This window comes from Cynara cardunculus (genome assembly GCF_001531365.2).
Source record: "Cynara cardunculus var. scolymus isolate 2C chromosome LG 2, CcrdV1, whole genome shotgun sequence".
In the NCBI taxonomy this organism is placed as follows: Eukaryota; Viridiplantae; Streptophyta; class Magnoliopsida; order Asterales; family Asteraceae; genus Cynara; species Cynara cardunculus.
In genome coordinates this window covers 61348156-61360878 of record NC_037529.1, presented here as the reverse complement: position 1 = coordinate 61360878, position 12723 = coordinate 61348156, and positions in this window count along the sequence as shown.

Here is a 12723-nt window from a genome sequence, read left to right as displayed (position 1 = left end):
ATATATATATATATATATATATAGGGTTGTGTTCTTATGAGACCACCCTGTTTTACACTGTGAAGGTAGAAAAACCCCTATCTTCATAACAAAAACAAACATTCACAATGTTTTTGTTGTAAAGATTCAATATCATTTGTGGTTTCACAGTTCTCATGAAAATAATCTGGTCTCACATGATCCTGTATATTATATGAGAAGGAAAGTTAAGGTAAGAAGCGTAAGAAATGATCTTCACCTTTAGATGCACATTAGGATGAGATGCACCAAATCAATCCTCATATCAAGTGTGATTCATGGTTAGATTTGAGATTAAATTAGAACAATGGTCTAGATTCCTTCTTATACTTCTTATCTTAACTCTCATTCTCACAAGGTCCTTTGCCTATATATATATATATATATATATATATATATATATATATATATATATAGAGAGAGAGAGAGAGAGAGAGAGAGAGAGAGAGTGAGAGAGAGAGATGAGCAATCAAATGCAAACCACCCCTTTATATTAGGAAAGTAAAAAAAATAAAAAATAAAAAGTTTAATATTTAATCAAGAAAAGGCAAAATTGGCAAACCATTGTTCGACTCATTTTTGGAAATTGGTTTCATCAATAAAAACATTTTGGAAATTGTATCTCATTTTTTCATTAGTGAAATTTGTTTCATTGTTCGTCTGTATAATGAAATTTGAGCCAGATATGGTTCAGTCAATGGAACATTTTTCAAAAATCTAAATAACATGTTTTCGTTAATGAAATTCGTTTCATCATTGAAATTGGTTTTATGGACTCCACAATTCCAAAAACTGAATGACATTGTTTCAGCAGTGAAAATTGTTGAAATGTTTTCTAACCGAAATGGAATCGGTTTCATGGTTTCTAACCAAGATGAACTCGGTTTTACATATGAAACTAAATATTGTTCAGTCAATGAAGCACTTCAATAACTGAATAATAATATTTCATTCATTTTTAAATTTGTTTCATCTTTCCTAACTAAAATGGAATCGGTTTCATAGTTTATAGCCTAGATGAAATTGGTTTTATTAATGAAACCAAATATGGTTCAGTCAGTGAAACATTTCAAAACCTGAATACTATTATTTCATTAATGAAAGTAGTTTCATGGTYCCTAACCAAAATGAAATTAGTTTCATTTTTGAAATATTTTGAAAACTGTATAACATGGTTTCATTAATGACATTTGTTTTATGAATGAAAACAAAACAATATACTCAAAATCTGGAAAATATCACAACTACATTATTAATAAATCAGTAAATACTTGTGCCTTGAAAAAAAATATTGATTCTTTTGTTATTATGACAATGAAATAAATAATTTCTAAAGAAATATATAATTACAAATAGGTTTTGTAATTGATGTAGTATTTTTAATTTAATAAAAGAATATAAAATTTAATGGTAATAATTATATATTATAATCAATTGATCTACAGTTTCCTTAAAAACAGTTACTATATTTAATCTTCCATATTTAAAAATAATTAAAACATTACCAAGATTATCTATTACAAAGAAAAATGACATTCATACCCTTATTCATTAAATAAAAAGAAAAATATGAAATTATTCTAATGAAAATCACCCTCATTTGTGAAAACCTTATAAACCAATCTCATCCATTCATTTTCTTGATCAATGGTTAAGATTAGATTAGTTTATATTAAGAAATTAAAAAAAAGTTTATTTTTTAATTGAAAAAAGGGCAACAGTGTAAAACGTATGATTCTATAATTGAGACAACAAGATCATGAATATCATAATATTAATGAAACAAAATCATTGTTTTAAAAAATACATATATCATCTTATACTTCCAAAGATTCTAACAAAAAATGTTAGAATAATCTTGAAAATTATAGGTTTGCTAAAAATATCTTCATTTTATGTTCAAATATTATAAAGAAAATAACATCCATCAAAAAATTGATCAAAGTAAGGACCGATGAAATTAGGTATATCGTAATAAACTTTGAAACATTAAACACACTGTAATCAAGTTAACATAATGAAACATTTTGAATAATAAAACAGATTTTTTTTACTATTACATTTCATGAATGAAATGGTTTCACCGTTACATCACTACACAAATCAACCTATTGCTAGAGGAAACATCTATCATTTTCATGTTTTCAATACATAGATCCGTTTCAATCTTATTATGAAATAGTTTCACTGTTTACTTCAATACACACCATTTTCTTAATATTAACATATCAACCATTACAAGAACTATTATATGAACCTATTTCAGTTAGAAAATATTTTGTATCCTAATAAATTATGTAACAATTTCATCCATAAAAGTTTTGATATCTGAACATGTTTCATTAAGTTACTGCATGTAAACAAATTCATAACCAATAAAGAAACAAGATCATCCAAAAAAAAAAAGAATTAAAACAATTTCATCAACAATTGTTGATAAGATCAAATAATAACTGATTTTAAAATTCATTTTTTTAATCAGTATAATCGTGAAAATAAATAAAACATATTTATTGTGAAAAAACTAAATTTAGAAAAAGATTTAACTCCTACCATATTAAACGTTTCCTTTCTTATGTTTCTAAAATTAATAAAATTTATTACCTTCCAATATTAATCAAAAAACAATGTAAATGACTATTAAACCGCTACTGATTAAAATTAATTTAAAAACGTAATTTTTTTATTGGTTGAAATTGGTTTGCATGGTTTTTAAGAATTGATTATATAAATATAGAGGCGGGTTACGTTGAAAACTGCTCAATTCTTAAAAACCATGCAAACCAATTTCGACCAATAAATTTTGTTAATTTTAGAAACATACGAAAGGAAACGTTTAATAAAAAAGTGATCATAGCCTTTCATCTGGTCAATATTTCTAGCTTTGACTGTGAAGTACAAGATAATTCCTCGAACGGTTATGTAGAAAATAGATAGGTAGTTTCATAATTTTTGTTGCAAGGTATGTTGTTCATTGATAGGTTTGGATGTTCGTTAAAAATGTACTTCTTTTACCTGCTTCTCTTAGTCTCATAAACATGGTTGACGACCAGAAACAATCAATTCATAAGAAATTAGGAAGAAAAAGTGCACCCCCATGGCAATCATCTTCAAAGAATGAATCAATATGCAATGTAACAACTATCACGATCGGCAACAAAAAAATTTATAAAACCAGTACCATGTGCACAACCATCACAATATGTATGTATTTATGTACGTATGGATGTATGTGTCTACGTAGGCATTCTTTTTGCAAAACTTCTAGCAAGTTGGAGGTAAAATTTCTCATGGATATGAAACTGCTAGACACCTGTTTGTTTGTCTTCGTCTGTCTGGTTCGCTAAAAAGGTATGCTTAAACAACCATTTAAAAAATGGACGGACTCGGACTGACATATCAAGATTAATAGGTGGACGCGGTGAAATTCAAACAAGTTCACCTCGCCAGTTTTTGTTTTTATAGTTAATATATAAAAAGGGTCTCCCAATTCCCAATTTCTCGTACACTTGACTATTGATACACTTAATCTTCGACGTAATGGCGTCAGTCGTAATTGTTCTGTATGATTTTACATATGTTATGATATTGTATAAATTATGATTTTAAAGGTAAAAGACTTTTTAGGCCTGTTAAACTGTAGTGCAAACATGATCATTTATAGGTTAGGTAAGCTTAAGTTATGAAGGCCGCAAGAAAGCGTTTGGATTAGCTATATTAGGCCCGACCCGTTGGACGAAAAAATAGGTTGGGTCTCAGTCGTATCTAGCTCACGCTTGTAAATGCTCACCTCTTGAAGGTATTTTTAAAACATTTTGAAGGTATTTATGGAAACAATCTTTCTATTCCTTAAAATAAAAATGAACAGCAAATTATATGAAAATGCAACATCCAATTCCTATTTTGTGTAACATAATTTCAAAATCTTGATTTTGTTACCTCAAATGTGACATACCAAACGCTAAGTACCTAGTTTACATATGAGAATATAAGAAACCGGAACATACTTTGGTTTAATTTTGTATGGAAGATGACTAAGGTTCATTAATTATGATCAATACTTTAAATTAGAAAACAATCAAAACTTTTATGAAATCACATATTCATCAAATTAAATGGACGGTTGAGATTGAGTTGTATTGGTTATACAAATATAAAAACGTTACATAATAATTCATATATATATATATATATATATATAGAGAGAGAGAGAGAGAGAGAGAAAGAGAGGAACGATGAAATGCAAACCATCCAATTTGTACAAACTGTGCAAACCATCCTTATCCATTGATTTCATTGTTTTATCTTATGAAATTTTTTCATGAAATTGTTTAATCTTGTGAAACTGTTTCATATAATACTTTTTTGATGAATTTGTTTCATATATGGTTATGAAATTGTTTCATATAATATTTAATGAAACTGTTTCATGTATTTCTCTAAAATTAAAATAATGAAGATGATAATATCCATGATTAACACCCTCCACAATAAAAAAAAATTTAACCAACCTCTCATAATTACAAAAAAATGAACATAAATAAAAATTCTGATTGGTTAAATGAGGTTTATACGGTTTATATAAATAACATGGTTTGCAAAGTAAACATACTCTATATATCTATCTATCGAAGGGGGTCCCAAGCAGAAGAATATCATTATCAAATGCGCATGCTCAGGAAGACGAAAAAAAACCTGTCCCCATTTGATATTTTCCAATCGTTTTATGGATAAACGTTGCCATCTATAACTTCAATTATTTCCTATGAAAACTACAAGTATTAATGTTTAATAACTCATATTTTCTTTTGATTTACCTATTTTTAGTATGTTTTTTAAGCAGCCAGTTGTCAGTAAAATTTGATTGACAGTATGGCATGGACGAATCCAGGCTTGTAGTATAGGTGGCACGTGCCACCGTATTATTTCTCCGTCGAAGGGTAAAAAAAATTAGGTTTCGTGAACGGTGCAACCGTATTAATTTGTTGYSTGYCACCRTATGTATTTTGAAACTACAATGAGAACAAGTTTTATTTGGTAGAGTTGGTTTGCAAGGCTTTTATTCCACCTTACATCCAAGTTCGAATCCTGTTAGTGTCATTTTCTTAGTCAAATGGTGTCACCGTTTGAAAACAATTTCGTATATATATTTGTTTCTTATAGTCAAACGGTGCCAACGTCTGAAAATTTTCTCAATATTTTTTTCTTATGGTCAAATGGTGTCACCGTTTAGAAAAAATTCTAGTTCCGTTCCTGCGATATGTATACATCAGTTTATTTATACTTAGTCGACCATTCATGTTTTGCATTTTTTATGTGTGAGATGAATATTTGGTAAATAAATCTTTTTTTATATTTTTATATTATAAATTCATGTATCATTATGGACAAATTATTTTTGGCAAGGTTCATTGTTTCCTACTCTGGAATAATGAGGGAATATAAGCAATTATTGGATACATATACACACATATAGTTGCTGATTGAAAGAATACTGATTAGTTTGTGGTAATTGTGAGATTTAATGTTAACTACTCTGTGTAAGATATTTAAGAATATTTTTTAAATAAGCTAAAAGGACAATATAATAATTCTAATTTTGACAATTAAATTTTTTAGAAGGAAATATTTAATTAAAATTAGTTACCTAGTATACATCGTATTTTAAAGACGTTTATGAATCAAAGTGTATCATAGTGATAACGCTTATAATGTTTCACGTGTATCACAATGTATTTTCTTTGTTTTATGAAATTTATCATAATGTGCATTTTCGTCGTTTTCGTTACTTTACAAAGGGTTATCACATTGTGCATCTTGTATGTATATTTGGATATCACAGTGAATATCGTTTGTAGGTATCACAATGTGTATCTTTTGTTCACATAAGATTCATCGGAATAAGTTCGTCAAATAAAATTAACCAGAGAGATGAAAGAGGAGAGATAAGAGAGGATATTTATAAAATCCATAAAATACTTTTAATTAATATTTTAAGTTAAAATTACTAAAATTTTTAATTTTCTAATTTAACCTTTAATTTGTGATCGAAATTTGAATAGTAAACAATAAAACTATTGCTATGAGTGGATTCGTGGGCCTCTTGTATGTACGGTACGAGTGCATGAACACACTCCACGTAACTCTTGTATGTTTTCTATTCAACGTTTTTCATTAATTAATTATTGTGTCGGTCAAATAACTCTTGTATGTTTTCTATTCAACGTTTTTCATGCTTAGATCCTCAAAATACGAATAACATTTGATTGGGTTCTTGGACTTTGACAACTTCACATCTATTCTTCCAACATTGTTCTAAATGAATTCCGATTGACGGTTTCCGATTCTGATGTATAATTATACTGGTGGTCTGATGACACTGTAAACGAATGAAGTAACCAGAGTTTAAAGATGAAGTGGTTCAAGTACAAGTGTAATTTAGAATGACCAACGATGAAAGGTGTCTATGAGCTATATGCCAATGAACGGTACTGTGATTTGCTTAATTTATGGATAATTATGGTCATGAATTAAAGAAAACTGTATTTTTACTAATTAAACATCTAAAATACCTTTCAGCATTAACACTAACCTCTCAGAACCAACTTCTCGTTTCAAAATTAAAGTAAATCAGTTGTTTATTTCTATCTTGATGTACTAAAATGTAATTTTTTTTATTAACCTGGATATCCAACTCGCTATGTGAGTCGACTAATCCCAAGGCGACCACCCGCTATGCGAGCTGACTAATCCCAGAACGACCACCCGCTTTGCGGGTAGCCCGGAGTCACCGCATTTGAACCTCCGTGGCCACAAGGATATTTTTTTATTCCTCCTTAGATTCGAACATGGGATCTCCAGGCACTTTTGACCTTTGGAGCCCAAGCTCAAACAAATCAGGCACCACCCTTTTGGTTAAAAAAAATAAAAAATGTAAAATTTTATTGTAATCCAAGATGAAAAATTAATATAATCCGAAATTTAAGTTTGGACAAAATGAAAATTACAATCATCTGTAATCATACACAAATATACAACATTATTTTAAGAGTTGAATGCAAATTTGGTCCATGTGGTTTATATAAATTAACGACTCAAAAGAATTTTTAACAAAGAGCATCCCAATGGTTTCAGTTTTATAACTGATATGGTCCCTTACTAATAACACTGTCAATAAGAGTGGTATTAGTGAGGGGTAGTTTAGTCAATTAATTCTTGCTCTCTATCTATTTTCGTTTTTATAACATATTTGGTCCAATATCAACTTTCATTTCAATAGCAGATTTGGTCCCTTCCTCTACTTTCAGTTTTATAACAGATTTGGTCCCTCATTTTAATTTATAGACACAAAAAAAGCATATAGTTAAATAGATATAAAAATATACATGATCTAATTTACTTACACTAATTAATATACACTAAAAATGAATATAGTTAAGTGATAAATTAAATTAATATATAAAAATATTATAGTTTAAATTATTATTGTTATTGTAAAAAATAGTAAAAATTTGAGTGCTAATGCTATTTTTACCAATTTCTATTGGAAATGAGGAATCTACTTTAGCCTTTAAAAATAAATTTTTAATAAAATATAAAATATTAATTTACCACTTCTAAGCACAAAAAATTGCAAGTGCAAGTCGTTGAGTACACCTTTAATAGAGACATATGATTATTATTTTTTATTGTCCCAAAGAATTAATTATTTTTATAATATTCTTATCAAACAAATGTATGTATTTTTATTAACAGCACATACAATTGTTTGGTCTCATAAGTTATTCAATTATACCAAACAATTGTATGTCTTATATAAATGTGTTACAATAAATTTATAACAGTATACTCTCTAATAATAAAATTGCACACATTTATTTGGTAAAAATACCGTAATATAGTTTATTGTTTGGTCCTAACTAAAATCTTGCACTTGAATGATGTTAGTGATAGAAATCAAACTAATAAGAAAGTAAACCTATAATGATAAAAAATATGAAACAACATATTATCATAAAAAATAACAAAATAATATACATTTTATATATTAATTTTTTTATCAAAAAATATATAGTTTGATTAAATAAAAAAGACTCAAATACCAAAAAAAGATATTTAATAAACCCAAAAAAAAAATCAAAAATGCTAAAATACTATAAAGTTAAATTTCTAACAGATTTAGTTTTAGAGATGAAAACAGCAATAAATTACAAACCATAGGGATGAAAATCGAAATTTCAAAACCATATAGATGAAAATCGTAATCTTTCACAAACCACAAGGATGAAAATAACAATTTACTCAAAAAAAAAAAACAACCCAAAATATTCACCTTGAAAAATCCATTGGTGATGCTCTTGAAACGTTTCTATTAGTTTTTTTATTTCTACTTTATACAATAAACATCTCGCGTTTTATTTTATGTTTGATATTTTCAGAGAACCCGGAACTGCATCAAACGTGTAGCAAGTATTTTAAAATACAAAAAGAATTAGAGTAAACTGCAAATTTGGTCCTTGTGGTCTGTGGAAAATAATACTTGTCATTTCTGTAGTTTTAAAATTATAAGATGGACATTGTGGTTTACAAAACGTTCTTGATTTGGTTTCTCCCTCTAACGGTCGTTAAAAATTTTCGTTAAAGAGGCTAATTTTCGTCTTTTTATCAATTTTTTGTGTTTTATATAATTAAAATCGATTTTATGATTTTTCTCCTTATTTTTTGATTGGATAAATAACAAAAAATTGGATAAAAGAACAAAATTGCCCTTATTTAAAGGAATTCTTTGACGCCCGTTAAAAGAAATGATAAAATCAGACGTTTTTGCAAACCACAATAATGTGATACTCTTCATGTTTGATATTCTAGCTCCTTCATAATATTTTAATGGCCCTGGTGTATGTAAAAGGGACCTTTGAAGAAAAAATAAAGGTCAGCTTTTAGTGTCTCCTTTTAACAACCGTTAAAAAATATCGTGAAATAAGGGGTATTTTTGTCCTTTTAATGATTTTTTGTCTTTTACCTGTAAAAAAACCCACAGGGCCAAATCATAAAATCGATTTTGATCAAGTAAATGATAAATATTTTTTGATAAAAAGACGAAAATGCCCATATATTAACAGAATTTTGAACGGTCATTAGAGGGATAGTCCAAATCTTAATATTATAAAAAAAACAAGATAACCATCTTATAATTTTAAAACTCCAGAGATGAAAAGTATTATTTCCGACAAACCATATGGACCAAATTTGGAGTTTACTTAAAATCATTATTATCGAGCTTATTTTTATCAAAACATAGCATAAATAATTTGTTACACCATATACACATAATTTCCATATATCGGTTGATATCTCTTGGTTAATTATGTTGACTGTTTGGAACAATATTTAGTGTGAAAGAATGTAAATCAGTTGAATATATATCTCACCACCATGTTAATGTTTTTCATCATTGTTTTTAAATTTTTGGGATTAAAACAAAAAAAATTTGGAACCATCAATTTCAAAAATAAAATTCCTTGTTGATTATAGGTTATTATCGCATTCTTGTTTTTGTAGATTTGGGAGGACTTAAGATTAAGATTCTAACATATGCAAATAATAATAGCCAATAGTAGCAGAAACAATCAGTAACACAACAAAATTAGATAGAAATAGCCATTAGAAGAAGTAGATAACAGTAGTTACAGACCCCGATAGCGCCAACAGGTTCACAACCTTAAAATGTTAAAAGTTTGTAGTCGTCGTCCATTAAAATGTTAAAGCAAGAAATGAGTATAGTAATCAAGCTGATAGAGATAGCAATAGCCAATGGCATTGGCCCTTTGGTACCAAAAAAGATTACAGATAAAAATAAGGAATGACACAAAACGAAAGACTATTTAACTTTTTACATCAATTCTTCTCCAATTTATTTTATCAGTACATTTTTAGACCCTTATTATCTACGATATTATTTTTAGGTTCATATTCTTTACGGAGGAAAAATTGGACATGTTTTATATATTCTTTTTCAAACTATTGCTATATACTAAAAAAAAAATGGGTATGTGTTTTTTTTCGGTTTCAGGTCCAGGGCAAGTGTCTGTTCCTCCCTCCACCACAACGATCATTTGATACATCTATGTATACGTATATATTTCACATCTATAATACAATAAAAATGACTTCAACGTTTATCTTTAATTGAATAAGTCAATTGATTAGATGTGAAGTGAAATGAATGGTGAAATAGTACGCCACGACAAACCTCTTGTTCGGACTTGTCTTCCTATTTCTCATACGCAACACACTCTTCATCAACTAATCAAAAGAAGTCTTTTGTAGACATCATATGTCTGTGTTCAGCGTTTCTAAAAGACTGACATTTTATATGATTGGATGATACGTGTAACTTGTTAATGTAAAAGGAATGAGGAAATGATTGTTCGACATGACAGTGTTAGAGATCGATGGTAATAACATGTTTATATCATGGTTTTCAAATGACGTGAGTAATGATGTGGGACGAAGTTTTCTCAAGCCTTGGGAGCCATAGTGAACCGACAACGTTTTCTTTATCAAGGTGTGACTTAAAACGATAAATGTATAAATGTTTATCAGCGCCGGTCCTAGGGGCAGGCAACGAACTAGAGCATCACAAGCCCAAAGAAGACTAGCACAATTTATCCATTGTTACATGTATTATGAACAAGACTCTTATTTCTGTTAGACCTAGAGATGGTCAAATGGGTCAAGTTCGTCTTGGGATCGGCAGAGGACTGGATCGCAACTGACTTGGGACTGGTTCGAGGGTCCTTAACCGATTTTCATGGTCCAGCTCGAGACAGGTCATGGGATTAGGACCAGTTATACATAGGCTCGATTTTTTTTAAAAGAATTAAGTTTTTACAAGTTATATCAGGTTTTTCGATATGTATACAAGATTTTCAAGTTTTTTACCAAAAACTTCAAAAAAAATTAATTTTTCAAGGTTTTTTTGGCGTCTTTCAAGTTTTTATAAGTGTTCCAATACTAAATCCTCAGAAATTGTAACTATAAAAACATCTATAACATTTTTGTACAAAAAAGTATAAAAATTTTAAAATATATTTGAATGACCCATTCAGGAGTTCTAAAACGTATTGCAATAAAATATTGTCAAAAAATAAATCTTCCAACATTATCTTTTACATTCAAAATTGAATTTAAAAAAATTGGGACTGGGTTTGAGCCCGGCCCAAGACCGGTTATGAATAACCTTAATCGGGCCTTGAATTTTTAACCAGCAGCGAGACTCAGTTATAAAAATAGTGTTTGGGATGGGGACCGATTTAAATCCCGCTCAACCCAGGACAGATTTTTAACCATCTCTAAGCAAGTTAGGCATGAACATGGGCGGACCTAATGTGGTGGCATGGGTGGCACGTGCCACCGTATTATTTCGCGGCCGAAGGGTAAAAAATTTAGGTTTGTTAACGGTGCTACCGTATCGTTTTAGAAGGTGCTACCGTATTTTCCTGAAATCCAAATGGTGCAACTAAAACCCAAACAAAACAAAGCCCAAATAACCAAAACCATACTTTTTGTAATTATTTTTGGGTATATATTGACCGTTTTCAAAAGATAAAGACGCGTAGGGTACAAGTTTAGGAGTTGTTTATCGGTACTTAGGGCTGTAAACGAACCGAACGCACACGAACGGAGGCTTGTTCATGTTCGTTCGTTTAACTTAACTGAACAAAGGAACGATCACGAACGGTAAACGAACGAAAATCTTTGTGTTCGTGTTCATTTATATCCGTTCGTAAACATGCTAAACGAACGAACATAAACGAATGGGCAAAACGAACATAAAAAAATATTATTTGAATTCAAAGTAAATAAATAAAAGATAATATATTAAACTTAATATATAAACGAATATAAACGAACGGTAAATGAACGAACGTTCATGAACATAAATGAACGAACGAGACTCTTGTTCATGTTCGTTCATTTAACTAAACGAACAAAAGAAAATAGTTCATATTCGTTCATTTATTAAATAAACGAACATAAACGAACTTCCCGCCGAACGGTTCTCTGAACGTTCGGTTCGTTTACAGCTCTATCGGTACTATAAAAACCATATTTTTTGTAATTATTTTTAGATGTATATTATACTATATTAATTATATGGTGCCACCGTTTGAAAAAAATTATGGGTCCGTCCCTAGGCATGAACCCACAAACCTTGAGCATAGGCCCAGTCCACTTGACCACGAACTCAAACCCATTGGGTCAAATGAAGCCGAAGGGCTCTTCAATGTTTTTTAACTCATAAAAATACTACTAAATTACATCTTTCGTCCATATGTTTAGGTATTTTCAAAGATTCTTGTGAATTTTAAAAAAATTCAACGGAACGTGTTCTTGTGACTGCGTTTTTTTTTTTAACAAGCTACACCTATGTGATTGCATTTTTTTAGTAAGTTGGGTCCTTGTGGTTGCTTTTTTAACGAGTTTGGTCTCAAAATATATCAATGACCGAGTCCCTCCGATTGCATTAAGAATCCAATTCATTATAAAATTGCAACCATAAAGACACAAACCATTGAATTCTCAACTATTCAAAACACCTAACCACAATGACAAAACATGTAATTTACTCAAAAAATTTAAAATAAAAAGTAATAGTATAAATGTAAATAATGAATTTATAGTCGATTAGGGATTATTGGT